This window comes from Protopterus annectens, chromosome 5.part0, assembly GCF_019279795.1.
Source record: "Protopterus annectens isolate FY-2018-M chromosome 5.part0, PAN1.0, whole genome shotgun sequence".
Taxonomy (NCBI): Eukaryota; Metazoa; Chordata; order Ceratodontiformes; family Protopteridae; genus Protopterus; species Protopterus annectens.
Genome location: NC_056735.1, coordinates 1,560,354,295 through 1,560,373,482, shown reverse-complemented (window position 1 = coordinate 1,560,373,482; position 19,188 = coordinate 1,560,354,295). Strand labels below are relative to the sequence as shown.

General features: G+C 41.3%; 1 protein-coding gene across 4 annotated transcripts in view; it reads right to left on the bottom strand.

The window, feature by feature from the left end:
* The window catches only part of LOC122801775 (amyloid beta precursor protein), a 3,200,820-nt gene that overhangs the window by 2,194,109 nt on the left and 987,523 nt on the right, over positions 1-19,188 (bottom strand). The window lies entirely within an intron of this gene.

The following is a 19,188-nucleotide window of genomic DNA, read 5'->3' as shown; positions in this document are numbered from 1 at the left end:
ATCCTCTGGGGGAGATACAGAAGGAATGGACTGCTCTGCATCAGAATCTTCAAAAGGGGAGTACAAGTGTTCCTCTTCATCAGAATGTTCTGAAATAATGGAGCCCTGGTCAGAACAGGAAGAAACCCCTGATAAGAGTAATTAAATCCTCAGCCATTTTGAGCATCTGCTTTTTAGGCATGGGACCTGGAGATGGGCCCTGTGCAACAGGCCTCTTGGGATGCATGGCTGATTTGGACTTAGTAAAGGACTTTATGGAAAAGGAAGATGAGGGTCTGAAGACACCATGGGTGGAAGTGGACCTGTCCACATTAAGAGGCTCAACACTCACAGTGGCTTTGGTAGCTGTAGTCAGGGTATGGGCCGAGGTACCTGCGGTCTCGGTTACAGAAGACACTGCCAGAGAAGTGTCGTCGGTAGTCAGGGGCTGCGTAGGCACCTTGCTGAGAACCGGACCACGTGTAGCCGGTTTTGGCATGGTGTCGGTGGAGACCGCGGACCTCACGTGTCGGTCTTTGTCCTTGCATTTTTTGGACAAAACGGTAGTCGGAGTCTCCGACGACATTTTATAATCAAAAGCTTTACCAAAAAAGTGCTGGGCGAACTCCGCCCGATGCTTAATAGTGCGTTTATTGAAAGTAGCACAAAAGCGACAGCCAGAGACGTCGTGGTCTGGGCCTAAACAAGGTATACAGAGGGAATGGATATCCTTATGCGGTATTTGCTTCCCACAAGAAATACAATTGTTAACTTTGTCTGACATCGGTCTGAGGCAAGAAAAGTTTCCCCAATGGGGTACTTAGCTTTAAAGAAGACTTCGGTTTCCAAATTTTCGTAATTTCAGGAGCTGGCCGACCGGCACTTGCGAACTGCTTCTGCTTCGGGCACCGCGCGGCAAAAAAGATTGAAGAAAATGGCGTCGGCTGTGTCTTATATACCCCTGTCGCACTGACGTCAGGAAAGAAAGCGATGACAACCAATGCCGGACCTAGACTTTGGAATTCGGCCGACCGAGGACCCGCCTGATGGCAGGAGAACCCATCTGTTATGACTGCAGCTGTATGCACGATGAACATCAGCAAATAAAATGGAAACAAGAAAGTAAAATTCATGGTACTTACGTATTATCGCAACCACATTCGAAACGACTCACTCTGCACTTCTGCATGGTACAGATGAGTAAACAGCATGACAGTAAAAACTGCTGTAGTGGTGTCAGCTGGATGTAAATTGTTTGCAGGTAGTATAGGAAGCACCACATTTAAACATGATTTCTTGGTTTCCCCCTTCTAACATTTTATAGGGGCCTGGAGGCTGGACAGTACCATGGACGTTGAGCATATCGGCCTTTCTGGTTAAAAATAATGTCCTTTTCGTTCATGACTGTTCTCTTCTAGTTACACAATTACTTTACTACTATAACCTACAGTGGTTAATGGTGAATTATTTTCTACATTTTTAGTTTCTGTGCTATCCTTCCACTTGTAACATTGGAGCGGCATGGCTGCAGAGCTTATTCATCTGCTCCCTGCAGTAAAAGACCTGCCGTGCTGTTGGGACTTGGAAAACAGTTGACTCTTCTTGTTCTGTGGTGGGATTGTTAAGGCTTTAGATGTGAATATAGATTCAAAACATTTTTTTTCTGTTGCAACTTGACCTTCATGCCAGATGTATTGGGCTAGGTAAGATTCAAGCTGCAAAGAGAAAACACTGTTTTCAATCAATATTGACAGCGATCGCTGTAAGTTTTACCCCGCAGAAGATGAAACAGTCAAGCAATTACTTCCGTAATTCTTCGTATACTTTCTACTTTAATTTCTGTTGTAAACATTACTTCCTTAAAAAGGTGAATTTCCTTATCCAAACAAAACAATAGCTTGCAGGGCTGCCAGAAAATAGCAACAGAGTGCCGTTTCGAATGTGGTTGTGATAATACGCAAGTACCAAATTCGCACAAGACACATGTCTAGAAACAAGCAAAACAACACACTAGCAAAATAAATATATACAAATATCTACAAATCTCCCTTTATCAAGCCATCGCGGGTGATATGCAAATAGCTAGTAAAAATTTTTCAGCACAATAGTTTAAAAAGGTACAATGACACGCACCTTTAATAATGCACTTCAACCAGCAAACCTAGCTCCAAACACATTTCAGCTTAACAGACCTCATCAACCAAATGTAGAACATTCTGAAGTAAGGAAAACAGAAGAAATGAAGAGAAAAAGAAAAATAACACTTCTGAAAAGGAACAAGCCTCTTTAGGATATCTCATCTGGCTCATGCAGCCAAGTTTGACAGTTTTACCCAGGACAATCTATTTGGCTAACTGTGTCATGCATACACATGAAAAATGGCAAATGTCCTGTGATAAAATAGTTTTTAACTTTCCTCTAATTCTTGCTTGAAACAGTTATTCAGTATCTGAAACACCTTACTATGAAAAGAAAAAAATACAAACAACTAAAATTTTACAAAAGTGAGGTTTTAGTTTTGCAAAACACAAATGTGAAAGCCATTCCTTTGATGTGGTTGTGGGTATGATATGTCCTGCAAAACTCCATGTTTCCAAAAAGAATGTTCCATTTTGGACATCTGGAAAGAGTGCTCGAGTCCCAGAAAACTCAAACAATGACAATAAGTACTACAACATACATATTCTTAATATGTGGCATACTGGTAAAAACGGGTCTACTTCAAAACACTGAATTACTATAATGTTGAACCACAAAACATTGAGACCATAACATTGAAAACACATAACACTGAAAACTTAGAATGATGAAACCACATAACACTGCAAATTTAAATCATAGCATCCCATGACATCGAATGTTACAATTCACACATTAGTAATACCCCCTCCACCTCAAACATAACTAAACTGACAAACATACTTGTTTCAGCAATTCTGCAGTGGGTCAGGCCCCTATGCATCCCACACCTCCTGCAAATTATACCAACTCCAAGATCACACTACAGTAAAAAATAAGGCAAATTTCCCATTCCCCACTGTACTGCAATCTGCATACAGAATATACAAATAATGTCACAAACATGTACCTCTATTTTCCTGACAACACGTACATACTGCCAAAATAAAAACTTACTCCCCTAATCACTTATCCCATAATTTTCCCCAACACTAACATGACTTCTTTCAAACTAACTCCATCACTCAAACACAACAATGCTTAATCATTATCTGATAGACTTTTACTATACAACCTGACAAGTTCTCTTAAACTGCAAAACATACCATCCACCATGTTTGTTTACTGCATACTACAACTTCCTAAAGTGATATCACAAAATTAACACTTTAAACTATAACTGTGTTACATTTTCAATGATATAAGACTCAGTGATTTAAATTTTCATTGTTATTTAATCTCGATGTTCTAACTTTTCAGTGTTCTGAACTTTTGATCTTATGGTCTCAATGTTTTGTGGTTCAACATTATAGTAATTCAGTGTTTTGAAGTAGACCCGTAAAACATGCATATCCCATTTGCACAAGTACCAAAATCAAAATGCTGACAGATTACATTGAAAACATTTCAATAACCAAAAGCCAGCTCTGTAGCATAGAGGGATAAAGTCCTAACTTTGGCACATATAACCCAAGTTCAATTAGTGGCTTGGATGCCTATAGGAGCTGTCTGGGAAGGACGGAAGTGAGCAGTTGCTGCCAGCTTGCCCAGTCACTAGGGTGGGTGGGTTCCATCTTGCCACATGGGTGACACTTAGTGGAAGCACAAGGTGTTGCATCCAGTGGAGTCTGAACCTATCGAGCCACAAATGCCTGAGTGCATTCACAAACTTGTAAAGAAATACCATTTGTTCCTGAAGATTTCCCTACAAATTGATTATACATCACATTTTTCATCTCATCTCCTCCTATCTCCTATAATTGTTGTGCTTCATCTTCCTCTAACCTTGGCATAATTAAGTCTTCCACAAAAATTTCCATTTGTGCTCTTTCTTGGTTTCCACACTCCTCTGCTTGATATCAATTTCCATAACATTTACAAAACATCTCAAATACCACTACAGGATCTCTGGTTATTTTTCCTGTTAAAGGCTTCCTACATTTGGTTCTAAACCTTTTGACTTCCTGTTGCTTAAATTGCTGTGATAAAAGTGCTTTGCTCTGGAGTTTTTATAAAAAAATAGCTGCTTAACAGCAATCTTTCTAATCTCATCCATATTATCCAAATAGTCCATTATTTTCCTCTTTAGCACACTGCAGTTACTCATCTTCTTGCTCTGTGAGGTCCATTTTATTTTTATTTTGCAATACTTTATCCTTTGTCAGACCATCTAAATAATTCCTATTGCGTTTCTTCTTTTTAATTCCTAACTTATATAGAGGGCAGCAATGTAGACAGCAACTCCTAAAAAAACATGGGAAATTACCACCTTAATTCTACATATAATATGATTAGTACAATTTTACAACCCACCTGCCACCCCAGTAGCCCTGGATCACATTATAATACAAGACTTTAACTTGTTTCTGCCCAGTCTTTTTTATCTTGTTAAAGTGTAAAAGCCTGTATATCTCACAATTAAAAAAAAAAAAAAAGTACTCGTTGGCATTAATAGACTCTCCCACCTAAGATTTCAAATACCCCCCAGTGCACATTATGCAAAACTGGCTTACAAAACAACACGCAATTTAGGGTCTATATTAAATCAACCACTTAACTTGTTGAACGCCTAAACGTCGACAGCTAAGGGTCAAAAACTGACAATGTCGAACGGCCAGTTAAGCAATTCTTTCATCGGGAAAGAATTTGCTTGACCATGCCAAAGTAACACAAACTTCCAAGCCATAACAAAGTGGGGGGCTGTGCCCACACCGCCTAACTAAATATACCAAATCCTTGATAGCTTTATATTGGGGAAATGGCAAACTCCCGATAATGGCCAAGCAAATTCTTTCCCAATGAAAGAATTTGCTTAACTAGGTGTTTGACATAGTCAGTTTTAAACCCATAGCTGTCGATGTTTAGATGTTCAACATACTAAGCGGTCAATGAAATAATATAGACCCGCAATTTACATCATCAATTTTTATACAAGTATTAATAACAGCAAACACTGTTTTACATACAAATATTAATTAAAAAGTGGGATATACACTTTATGATTCACTCATAAGTTAACAAAATCAACAAAATTCTAATCTTTCTCAGCCACTTTTTCTTGCAAAGTCATATTTCATATCTTTTCCTCTATCCAGTGGGACTTTATATTCTCCCATTTACTCACAAACTTCAGTGTTGCTGGCCTTCCTAATTCACTTCCATTTCCCAAGAATAGTCTGGTTCATACCCAAATGTACTCCTAAATCTTCTAGTCAGCTCCTGTCCTTTTTTTTTTCTCTCTCTCAAGCATGTTTCTTTGTAACCATGGAAACAGTTCCTCTGGCAAAGTCTCTCTGTGGGGTTTGTTAATGTCAGAATAATAAAAAGCACAGTCCCTTCTGGTTGGTGTCTAACTCTTTGTTAGAGCATTTTTATTATTTTCTCCTTTGCCTGTTCTACATCAAAAAATGTCTGATTCCCCAGGAAAATATTCTGAAGAAAGCTACACGCAGGATCTTATATCTCACACCTGCCTTTCAACATTGTCTGAATAGTGTGATAAACTGGCTTTTCCTTCTGCCTAATGTACAATAAACAATCCTTTTCCACAAACACTCTGTTGTTTCCAATTTTTTATTACTTCTTTCTGCCATAATTTTGTCAGAAACAACTCTTTCTGTGGGTATGACTGCACACTTACTAATATAGATCCTGGCTGCTTTCTCATGGCCAGCAGAAACATATAAACAATATGCCCTTTCAATTAGCAAATCCTGATGTGGAATGCCAGTCCAGTTGTTTACTTCTGCTTTCATAAAATTAAGTATTTTCCAGTTTCTCAGGTACAGCAGAAAATCTCAGTTTTTCATTGCAAGTCCTTGTGATGACGTGAGGTATTACCAGCTGGGCCAACAGAAGCAGGGCAGTAACATGTACATATGTGTAACACATGCTAGCACAGCTAGCTGAGATTTTGTAAACAATTATATGTTATTTGTATATCAAACTGATTTGTACAGATGCTGGTGTTGAAAATGGATTTGTAAAGTTGCTTGTGTTAAAAATGTACCAGTGGGTCCTGACTGTATTGTAACTTAATTAAAATGTATACGTTGACAGAAGATACTGGAAGAGAAGAGTTTAAGCTCAGCTCCAGCTAACTCTGGAAAATGGTAAGAAATTAAATTACTGGGCCTAGGCCATAAAGATGTTATCACACAGTTTTGAATGAAGCCAGAGATGCAAAGTCTGTAAGAAGCATGGTTTGTTAGTCTCTGTAGGAGTAGACGTTTAATTGTTTTATGACTTCCAGAAGCTGCACCAGATGTGAGCAATGCTTCTGTGTGTGAATTACTGACATGTAGGTGCTAAATCCTGGCAGTATCTAGCAATGGGGGTTGCATGGAAACCAGAAGACAGATGACCAGATGTATGTGATGTCATTCTGTACAAAAATAATGTTTTAATATTAAGTGAGAAGTCTCAGGGCAGTCTATTTATTGAAACCTGACATAGGATCATATGAAGTTATTAGGCTAATGGCCCTAGGGTATTTACAAGCCTCACCAAGTTCTACCCTTATTTCCACAATCAGCACCTATTGCCCCTGTCCAAAAAGGACACAGGTGGAACCCCCGGGTGAGCTTACAGTCACCCATCCAATTGCCCAGACTGCATTGGAAGAGGGCCAATACGGTGCTCTGTTTGACATGAAGTGGGAGTCTGTTCCAAAGGTAAGGTAACCTCTGGGAGACAACTCTGTTCCTCAAGAAGGTTCTATTAATGTTATATACCAAATTAAGGTCCTTAGAGTGAGTAACCAGTGTACCATTTGGCTTACAGAGATGCAGCATTTCCAATAAAGCAGGGTCAGAGATTGCTGCTGAGTAGTCTGTATGAAACAGAATAAAGTGATAGTCACTCCAGACGATTCACATAGGACAGATGCTGAAGACAGTACAGCTGTGTACACTTACCATAAATTTACATGTTTGAGTGTATTCATTGTTGCAGTCATCACACTTGGGTTATCTGCCTGCAGGTAGCCCTCAGTCGGCCCAAATACCAGAGACTTAGCATTTTTGCATCAGACACTGTCACTCCAAGACTGATGTCAGGTTGTCAGGGGTATAAAAACAGGCAGCCGATGCCATTACATCAGTTTTTCTTGCCCCAAATGTCAGGAGCCCCCCAAATAGGGAGCTAAGTTATGGTGGGGAAAACACCACCAGTAAAAAGCAAATACCAATACCCCTGAAAGGGGTGAGTAATAGCCATACAGGAGAGAGAGAGAAAAACCAGGGGGGTAGACGGAAGGAAACCAGGACTGCAACAGTGAATACACTCGAACATCTACATTTATGGTAAGTGTACACATCTGTACTATATTCTTCGTGTTACACTGTTGCAGTCATCACACTTGGGTGGATTCCCAAAGCTGAAGAAGGGTAGAAGCAATCAAGAAGAGTTAGGGCTGGCTAGTATGCCTTGCAGGACTGTTGTTGTAAAACCTGCCCTGGATTTGGAAAAGATAGGCAGGTGGTAATGCTTGGTGAAGGTGTGTACTCAACTCCAGGTAGCAGCTTCCAGGCTGTCCCTGGTAGAGACTCCCCTGAGAAATGCTGTAGAAGTAGATGTTGCCCTAGTGGAATGTGTTCTGACCCCCTGAGGGGTTGGTTTCCCATGGTGCTTGTAGCAAAAAAGGATGCAGTGTGCTATCCATTTGGAAACTGTTTGTTTTGAAATGGCCCTGCCCTCTGCCCCTGTTGCAAAGCTGTCTAGTAACTGGTCAGATTTTCTGAAGGGCTTAGTAGAATCTGAGCTATCTGTGCATGTACAAGGAGTGCAGGATCCTTTCCTCTTTATTTATTTTGAGGATTAGGGAAGAAAGTTGGCAAATGGGTGGATTGGTTGAGAGCCACACTGGACATCACTTTAGGCATGATGGAAGGGTTAGTCCTGAGGGAAACCTTGTCAGCATGGAAAATAATGAAGGGTTCCACAGCCATAAGTGCTTCTAGCTCAGACACTCTTCTAGCTAAAGTGACGGCCAGAAGCAAGGCTGTTTTCCAAGAGAGGAATTTTAAGTCTGCTGATGCAACAGGTTCAAAGGGGGGAAGCCTGAGCTTTTCCAGTACAAAGTTAAGGTCCCAGGCAGGGGTGGGTGCTCTCCTTAATGGCCTTAAGTTGTTTGCCCCTCTCAGGAACTGTTTGATAAGAGGGTGCGAGAAGAGAGGTGGCTCAGTGTTGTAATGAGCCAAAATGGCTGAGGCATGTATCTTAATGGAGGAGAAGGACAGGCCTTTGTGGTGTAGATCTGCTAAGTAATCCAGGATTAGAGGCAGGGAGGGCAGAGTTGTGTCCTCTCCTTTAGACAGAATCCAGGAGCAGAACCTTTTCCACTTATCAGCATAGGAATTTCTTGTACTGGGTCTTCTGGCTTCAAGAATGACATCCAGCACCTGCTTGCTTAGGGTTGTTGGGGGAGAATTCAAGGAATAAGCCAGGCTACAAGATTTAGGGTTTGCAGCTGTGGATGCAAAATTTGTCCCTCCTGCTGAGAGAGCAGGGTTGGGTTCTGTTGTAGGTGCCAGGGTGGCACTGGTGACAGGCTGTGTAGGAGTGGGTACCAGTGCTGGTGTGGCCAGTCCATGGCAATCAGAATTGTCCTTGGTCTGTCCTGTCTTATCTTGAGTAATACTCTTGAGAGAAGGGCCAGAGGGGAAAAGGCATAGACTGAGAAATTTGCCCACTGAAAAGATAGGGCATCCACTTTTTGGGTCCTGCTGTAAGGATTCCTGGTGCAGAATTTGCTGAGCTGGTGGTTGTAAGGGAAGGCAAAGAGATTCACCTCTGGGGTCCCCCATTTCTGAATCAGAAGGTTGAAGATGCTGGGCTCCAATTGCCACTCATGTGGGTCTAAGAGATTTCTGCTTAAGTCATCTGCCAGTGAGTTTTGTTTGCCTGGCAGGAACTGAGCAGGCAGATGGACTGCATGTCCAAGGCCGTGTGCCACAGGGCCATGGCTAACCTGCAGAGTGGGTAGGAGTGGGTTCTCCCCTGCTTGTTGATGTACCACATAACTGTGTTGCTGTCTGTTTTTATTAGTAGTTGTCCTAGAAAGAGTAGGGATCTGAAAGCTGTCAGGGTGCTCTGCACAGCTAGCATCTCTTTTTGGTTGATGTGCAGATGAATTTGACTTGGGTTCCAGTGGCCCTGAATGCATTTGTCGTCCATGTGTGCTCCCCAAGCACAGTATGATGCATCTGTGGTTAGGGTCTGAACGGCGGGGGGTTGAGAAAAGGGCAGTCCCTTGTTGTGGTAGAATGCTTCTGCCCACCAAAGGAACTCTGTCCTTAGACAGGGTATGATAGGAATGACTGTTTCCAGGTCCTGAGAATGTTGGCACCAAATGCTTCTTAAGTACCACTGAAGTTTCCTCATACACAGTCTTGCATATGGAATTAGCAGTATACATGAGGCCATGAACCCTAGGGCCTGCAGTATTTTTCTTGCGGATAGCTGGGTTCTGGTGGCCATTTGTTTGAAGTAGGCTGTCAGATAGCATTCCTCACTTCAAAATAACAAGTCTATCTAGGATGTTGTGTCCAAGCTTGCTCCCAGGAATACAGTCTTTTGACTGGGTACCAGTTTTGATTTCTTTTCAATTGATCGTGTACCCCTAGGAAGTGAGTGTGTTTCACAAATGCCAGGTGCTGCAACAGCAATTTCTGACAGTCCACCTGAATCAGATAGTTGTCCAAGTATGGGAAAATTTGGATATTTCTCTGCCTACAGTATGCAATGGCTGGAGCCAGGCATTTTGTGAAAACTCTGTGCGCGGTAGATAAGCCAAAGGGAAGTGCAGAGAACTGATAATGCATAGATCTTGTCCTGAAACGTAGATACTTCCTGCATGACTCCCTTATGGGGATGTACAGATAGGCTTCTTTTAAGTCCAGGGTGACTAACCAGGCATTCTTGGCTAGCATAGGAAGAATTTGTTGCAGGGTAAGCATTTTGAATTTTGGTACCACCAGGAAGGTGTTGAGAATTGAAAGATCCAGGATTGGGCACCAAGAGCCCTCTTTCCTGGGTGCCAGGAAGAGTCTGGAGTAGAATCCTTGACCCCCTCTATTCTACTGGAACCAGCTGAATAGCTCTGATATTGAGCAGGGAAGCTACTTGGCTTTGAGCCTCTGCCCACTGGTTTGGAAGAAGGTCTGGAAACCCGCTTGGGGTTGGCAGTGAATGGAAATAAAATTTGTACCCCTGGGATACAATGTTGAGGACCCACTGGTACTGTGTGATGGACATCCAATTTTCTGCATGAGGGGCAAGTTTTCCTCCTAGGGGCACAAGCAATTGAGCAGGGCTGGGGAGTGGAGTAAAGAAATCATTGTGAGTTTTTTCCGTAAGGAGGTGGCTTTCCACTCCCTGTCTTAGGGGTGGGGGCACTCTATTACTTAGATCTCTGCATACCCTGAGACTGTAGTCTGCGTGGTCTGTTTCCCCTGGGTCTGGTTTAAGAAGGCCTGGAGGGGGCTGGAAAGGACCAGTGTTTGGAAGGGCAATGCCTACTGAATCTAGGGGGGGTTGCACTTTTGGCTTGCAGAGTGCATAATCTCCTGCAATTCTTTATTTTCTGCACAGTCTGTAAAGGTTGCCACTTTTTGTTTAATAAGTTCCATAATATGCTGCTGGTACTTCAGCATGTGAAAATGACAATTCAATGCCCTAATAGCAAGACTTGCAGAGGTATATACCTTCTTACCCCATCTGTCCAAAGCTCTGGAATCCCTGTCCAAAAGGGTGGGATTCTTGGCTGTAGTAGCCTTGACACCTTTAGGCCCCTGAGAAATGATCACTGGGTCAGCAGTAGGATTCTTAAAAAGAAATTTGTGAGTGTCAGGTACTATGTAGCACCTGTCTGGTTTCCTAGGGGCAGGAGGTAAAGTGTCAGGAGTAAGACTGGATTCCATAACATCATCAACAACATCCAGGACAGGGGGTATTGCAAAAGGCCTGTGCTGAGGCAACTCTAGGAATTCTCTGAGTCTCTCTTTGGACTGAGGATAGTCTTGCCATTCTCATTGGAAGTGCTCTCTTAAGGTATGCAAGGTTTCACCAAAAGCAAAATCCTCTGGAGGGGAGGCAGTGGGAATGGATTTCTCTGCATCTGAATCCTCATAAGCAAATAAGGGCATGTCTTCATAATCAGAAATCTCAAGAGTCATCAGACTCCTGGTCAGTAGAAGCTGTAGGGGACTGGTCTCTTTTTCTCTTAGCAGGGGAAGGCTGATTTCCTCTTATCAGCATAATAAGGTCTTCTGCAATTCTAAGTATTTGTTTTTGTGGCATGGGAGCAGGCGCATGCGCTTTGGGCATCGGTTTTCTAGGCGTAGTGTGTACTCTGGGCCTAAGAAACTCGGTAGTCTTGGTTAAAAAAGTAGTCGGTTTGAGTCGAACATCGGTTGAGCGAAGAGCTGCCTCAGAAGTTGATGCCTGCACAGCGGCTCATGACCCATCCAAGGTAGAGACATCCGCAGGTTCCATAGTCGAAGAGTCTCGTGGCACACTGGACTTGGTAGAGGCCTGCGAATCCATTGAAGCAGGCATCAAGGGCTACGAAAGCACCTCACTGACTACCGATGGACTGGCGACTAGCTTAATGGAAGCACCGTCGGCAGCTTTGGACCTATGTGGTCTGTCTCTGTCTTTACCCTTACATTTTTTCGGAATATCAGTAGTCGGATGGCTTACCGAATCCAATTCAGAATATGGAGATCGACAGCGAAATAATTTAGCAACAAAGAGCCCGACGATGAATGGCTCAGGCGTTAAACAAGGCACAAAACTGACAGCGAGGTACGTCATGGTATGGGCCTAAACAGGTGATGCAGTAAGAATGAAACTCTCTGTGAGGCATTTACTTTCCACAGGCAAGACAATTGTTAACTTTTTCTGACATCGGTTAGAGCAAGAAAAAAGGATCTCCAATGGGGTACTTAGCTTTAGAAGACTTCAGGATTATTCAATTCATAAACGAAAATTCAGGTAGCACGAACTGCTTCTGCTTCGGGCTCCTTGGCAAGAAAGACAGATGTAATGGCATCGGCTGCCTGTTTTTATACCCCTGACAACCTGACGTCAGTCCTGGAGCGACCGCATCCGACACAGAAATACTAAGTCTCCGTTATTTGGGCCAACTGACGGCTACCTGCAGGAAGATAACCCAAGAACCCAAGTGTGCTGACTGCAACAGTGAAACACGAAGGACATCTAGAATTTTCCTTGTGAGGAGGGGAGCTGTACTCTATTAGCCTGATGAAGGAAGAGCACAGGGAGGTTATAACTTCTTTTTGTCTGGAGGCACCACCATTACTTATGAGATGAGCAATATACAGTGGACATAAAAAGTGTACACACCCCTGTTAAAATGATGGGTTTTTGTGATATAAAAAAATGAGCCTACAATAAATAATTTCAAAACTTTTCCTACCTTTAATGTGACTTGTAACCTGTACAATTCAATTGAAAAACAAACAAATCTGTTATGGGAAAAATATAAAAAATAAAAAAAATGTACAATAAGCTGGTTGCATGAGTGTGCACACCCTTAAACTAATACTTTGTTGAAGCACCTTTCGCTTTAATTACAGCATTCAGTCTTCTTGGGTAGGAGTCTATCAACATGGCACATCTTGACTTGGCAATATTTGCCCAATCTTCCTTGCAAAAGTGTTCCAAATCTGTCAGATTGCGAGGGCATCTCTTGTGCACAGCCCTCTTCAGGACACCCCACAGATTTACTATTGGATTTAGGTCTGGGCTCTGGTTGGGCCATTCCAAAACTTTAATTTTCTTCTGGTGAAGCCATTCTTTTGTTGATTTGGATGTATGCTTGGGTGCACTGTCGTGCTGAAAGGTGAAATTCCTCTTCATCTTCAGCATTCTGACAGATGCCTGAAGGTTTTGGGCCAAAAGTGACTGGTATTAATAACTGTTCATAATTCCCTCCACCTTGACTAAAACCCCAGTTCCAGCTGAAGAAAAGCAACCCCAAAGCATGATATTGCCACCACCATGCTTTACTGCAGGGATAGTGTTCTTCTGGTGATGCGAATCATTGTTTCTGCGCCAAACATACCTTTTGGAATTGTGGCTAAAACGTTCATCCTTGGTCTCATCAGACCATAACACATTTTCTCACATGCTTTTGGAAGACTTGATGTATTGTTTTACAAATTTTAGCTGGGCCTGGATGTTTTTCTGTGTAAGAAAAGGCTTCCGTCTTGCAACCCTACCCCATAGTCCAGACATATGGAAAATATGGGAGATTGTTGTCACATGTAGTACACAACCAGTACTTGCCAGAAATTCCTGCAGCTCCTTCAGTGCTGCTGTAGGTCTCTTGGCAGCCTCCCTGACAAGTTTCGTCTTGTCTTTTCATCAGTTTTGGAGGGATGTCCAGTTCTTTGCAAAGTCACTGTTGTCCCATATTTCCTCCACTTTTTGATGACTGTCCTTAATGTGTTCCATGGTATATCCAAAGCTGTGGAAATTGTTTTTACCCTTCTCCTGACTGATACCTTTCAAAAATGAGATCCATTTGATGCTTTTTAAGATTTCTGCAAATCATGGCTTTTGCTACAGGAGGCAACTGAGTAAATGGCAGGAAAATCCTACTAGGACAACTGAACTTTATTTGGGGTTAATCAGAGTCTCTTTAATTGATGGCAGGTATGTACCCAAGAAGACTGAATGCTGCAATTAAATCAAAAAACAAAGTATTAGTTTAAGGGCGTGCACACTTATGCAACCAGCTTATTATACTTTTTTTATTTTTTTCCCTTAACAGATTTGTTTGTTTTTCAATTGAATTGTACAGGTTGTAAGTCACATTAAAGGTGGGAAACGTTTTGAATTGATTTACTGAGGTCTCATTTTTTTATATTGCAAAAACCTGGCATTTTAACAGGGGTGCGTACACATTTTATATCCACTGCAGAATGCCCTTCTTGCCACTATGGAGACATGCTGGTCAAAAGTGAAGTTGCTGTCAACCTGTATACCCAGGTCTTTCGCCACTGAGTGGGTACTTAAGGTATTGCTATTGATGTGGTAGTTAGCAGGAACATTACACTTACAGAAAGGGATGATAATACATTTTTTGCACTGAGTTTAAGGCCATGACTTTGGCACCAATCATTTGTTTGAGTAAGACCCTCTTGTAGAATGCTGACATAATTTGGAGATTCTATGAAAGCTCCCGGTTTGCAGTCATCAGCAAACTTTGTCAGCCACAGACCTTTAGTTTTTGCTTGTACTTCAGAGAAATAGATTCCACACAGTAGAGGTCCCAGGACTAATCCCTGTGGAACACTACTGGTTACAGGTTTGCTGTTGGAGGTGGAGTCCCCTATTTTGACTGGGTGGATTCCATCAGTGAGACAGTTAGTGACCCATCTAATGAGATAAGGGTTGATACCTAACTGGGTGAGTTTGTCAATGATGCCCGAGTGGGGGGATAGTGTCAAATGCTTTGGCTAAGTCTAGGTAGGCTGTATGCACATATTTCCCCTTGTCCATGGCCTTGGTGATTGTCTCAAAGAAGTCCACCAGGTTTAACAGGCATGATCTCCATTTGACACATCCAAATTGAGTAGTGTCAAATGTTTGGAGATTACCTACATCTTTGTTGATAAGGTCCATGACTATTCACTCCATGGCCTTGCAGATAAGGCAAGTCAGGCTAATAGGTCTACACTTCCCGGGGTCAGTGGATGCACCGACTTTGTGCAAGGGAATAATGGTGGCTATTTTCCATTCAGCTTGGATGAAGCCGATGCTTAGACCATATCTGAAAAGAGTACCCAAAGGTTTTGCTAATTCTTGTTGGAGCCCATGCAGGACACAGCCTGGGATGTTATCAGGTCCCCATAGATGCTGTGTTCCTGGCCTTAGAGAGGGCATTAACAAGCTGCTCTTTAGAGATACAAGGTGGGGACAGGTTGCAGGAATGTCATGGGCTACATTTGGCTGTGACAGGGGAGTGAAGTTTTCAAAGAACCCGTCAGCCAATAAGTTAGCATAAAAAGATCACTCCCCTACTTCATTTTATCTTACTCTATTAACTAAGCAGGAACAGTAAGTCTCTAGATAGGTCAAGAAAATATAGTGAGAATAGTTAAGTATTGTTTTCCTGTAACTGTGTGAATCTTTCCAGCTGTGTGATTTTTAATAGTATTTCCTGTGACTGAAACTCTGGTGTTTACTGTACATAGATATTTCGTATTTTCATGTTCTTTTATTATTTATTATTAAATATATTTAAACTTTTCATTGTGGCTGGTCCTTTAGAGAATATTTTAACTTTTGAGAGTACTTGTATCTACTGTTGACACTGTGGCATTACCACTTGTATTAATATTAATTTCACTCAGTATAACTGGATACCCTTGCAAGAGCCTTTGGTAGATGGCTTTGTAGTGCCTGGTGGCAGTAACTACCTTATAGTCTGGGCAGAAGGGGGCACACAGTGGGTAAATCTGTGCCAGCCTTGTGTGTGTGTGTGTGCGTCAGCTACTTGGCGCAGGGACACAAAGCACTACGCAGAGATGGTGCTAGAGGACTTGACTTGGACACTCAGCTGAGGGCTTAACCCTACAGCTGTACCAATGGGGAGCCTTACTGGAGACCTGCGGAGAGACACTCAGCTGATGACTTAACCCTATAGCTGCACCAGTGGGGAGCTTTACTGGAGATCTGGGAAGAGAAAGAGAGGCCCCAGGCTGAGTGTGTTCCCTGTGTGCTCTTAATGGAAACTGTGCTTGATGCACAGAGCTAGCTACATTTGGAAATACTAGGCTTATCCCATTTTTGTTCCAAGTGAACATCCCTCTACAATGTCAGTGGTGAAGATTCAGACTCCTTGACTACTGACCCTTAAAGGGGACATCACAGTCCTGTCTTCTAACTGTATTTTAGAAACAACTCTTTTTGAGAAGTTTTATACTCAGCCAGCCATTTCATTAAAACCTCTATTTTTGCAGTTTTACCAGTTCACCTGAACAGCTAGTTAAAACTTCTTTTATATTTTCCAACCTTTTGTTATTTGAGTTAACATATTTCTTCAGTGATTCATTAATTTAGATACTTCTGACTGCATTTGATCTATTTTTCCCCTAAATTAATAGAACCTATCTAATGAACCAAAGCTGAAACCTGAACTGTTTTTTGATGAGTAGCTGCAAGATTCTTTTCAACCAGTGTTCTCTGATTTTCTGATGGATTTTTATTTATTTACTGCATTTGATAACTGGGATAGCATGAACCCCCTTTCAGCAGAGGTACAAGGAGAAAAGCTCTAATTGTAAAAGTAGTGCAAAACAATCAACAAATGAGAGTTAATATTACAGGACATAGCAGACAATTTCAAAGAACAATCAATTATACAACATGTACATACAGCACTTTGCTTACAATGCGTAATAATACAGTGTTGAAGAAGGAAGCTTTTGCTTGCATACATTTAAAACAATGCATATAAAGGATTGGATATAAATTATACAATGTTGCAGTATATAGGACTTTGTTTACAACATAAAATATATACAAATCTGGAAAAAGGATGATTTTGTTTGCATGCAATGTACATATGCAATATAGTGTAAATAGGACATTCCGTATACTGTACAGTTGCCATAAATTGAAGCTAAAGAAGAATATATAACATCTAGATTAGGATTATTTGGAAGGTGTCTAATACAGATATAAGGCAACTATTACTTATCATAATTTCCAGAAGAACAGACCAACAGTTTGTGTGGCTTTGGTAGGACAAGAATTGGTGAGATAGTGTAGTGAAAGTCTGGAGGAAAAAGTTAGTAGGTTGAAGGAAACTGTAGAGAAGAAAGTAAACAGATTAGCCTGAATTACAGCAGGAACACTGACACGTGTCCATTAGGTGTTAGTTCAGCTGGATTTTGAAATATTTTAAATAGTCTAATTATTTCAGAGGAAGGGGGAGCGAGTTCCAGAGTTTTGAAACAAAGCTCGAGTACGAGTCCCCTGCTTAATTATTTACTTAGTTGTAGGAAGCTGGTGTTGGTCTGTAGACTGTTAAGTATGTTGGGGAGTACCATTTAATTATGCCATGTAGACATGAGTACTTATGTGGTTTGTGAATAAGGTTATGAGTTATTATTAAGTGTGGGTGAGCCAAGTGCTGTAATAGTTCTAATCAGTTAATCTATTTTAATGCTACATAGTGGTGTGTGCTAAGTGCTAGACTTGCTGCAAATTTAGATAATTTATAACAGCACTGCTCTAGTTTATTCTCACTGTAATTTGTATGTTAATGAATATGGTAGAAGCAAACATTGTTGGATGGTGTGTGTGTGTGTGTGTGTGTGTGTGTGTGTGTGTGTGTTCTGCATTGTCTGTCAGATACACTTTCATTTTATACAGAGAACTGTGCTTTAGCTGAGTCTTCAGCTTGCATTACACGGTAGTCGAAATGCCCAAGAGTATTGTGTGATTTATTTATTCTATGTTAATACTGTCTGATGACGTTATGCTCAGCTGCGGTTTTTGTGCATTGATTTTTTTTTTAACTAAATAGTATTAACCTGTTTTTATTAGGGACTACCAGTAACTGACTGTCAGACATTTTTCTGAAGACAAGGAGGAGGCTTGGGTTTTACCTTTGAGATTATTCAGACTATGGGTAGAGCAGATCAAGGTGGTGGAGTCGGTATACTGAACTATGGTGGCAGATTTTGCTTGCAGTATGTAGGTCATTTATAAAAATATTAAGAAGCAGAGGACTGACCATGGGTGGACCCTTTGTTTGACAACTGTAGATATGGGAAGGAAGGTAGAAGTATCATTTTGCTATTTAACAACTTGAGATCTGCTGTTAATACAGCTTTGAAACCAAAAGACTGATGGGTTACCAAGACCAATGGTAGAGAGTTTTAGTAGTAGTTTTTGGTATGATACCATATCAAAGATGTTTGATGGGTCTAGGAAGACAGCAGATGCCAAGATGGTTGAGTTTATATACAGGTTCAATGCCTTAGTAAAATTGAGGAGGGCAGTAGCTGTGCTATGACTGGGACGGAATCCATGTTAGGTTATTTGTCACATATGCAATTGAGATTGTATATACTCCTTGAGTATTTTGGATAGAAGGAATAGCACTGCTATTGGCCAGTAGTTTGAGATATTGGTGGAGGAACCTCCTTTGTGTAGTGGCATGATATAAGAATTTTTCCACAAAGCTATCACATAACATTCAGGGATCAATCTGGTGATAAAAATACACACTGGATACACTATGGCCTCAGCTGCAATTATTTCTATATATTCTGCTGGTAAGTTGTCTAGGGCTAGTAATGCAACTTTAATTTTCAGAATCTGTCTCCTGATGAAGGATATAAAAACAGGTTGGAAGGTGAGATACTCAGCACTGTTGTGCAAAATTGGGCTGTTTTAAGAGGGCTATGATTATTGTGGCAGTACTTCTTCGATGCCTGTAGCTTTTGCAGGTTTATCTGTTTTTTCTTTTTGTGTGTCCATTTTCTCTAGGTGTTGTCTATTCGAATCATAAACTGTTTTCTAAGTCTTGTTAGTCAAGGTTCTGGCTTAGACTTAATCCTCTGTTCTGATGGGAGCAAGTTCATTTAGAAAAGAGGAAATGTCATAATGAATTCTGACAGAGCTTAAACTAGTAGTGGTATTTTTTAGGGAATTCCAGTTAGACTCTGAATTAAAAGTTCCTTTTTGGAAGGAATGCTGTTTCGGGATTTTGATGCGTCTACTAATAGTAAATCTAGAGAGATGGCCACTTAAGGAATATGGAAAAGTGCTTATAGAGATACATGTGTTAAGGGGTGGAGGGGAATATGTAGTTGATAACTGAATGCCTACTACTATTTTTGTTGTACCTAGCAGGGCTTGTAAAGAGTTGGGTAAAGCCAAATAGATCTATTGTGCTAAAGGGGATGCCGAGTTGACAGTAAGCCAATGTTGAGATCACCAATTTTTATTGATTCATGTGGAATATTCAATGATACCTAGCTGACG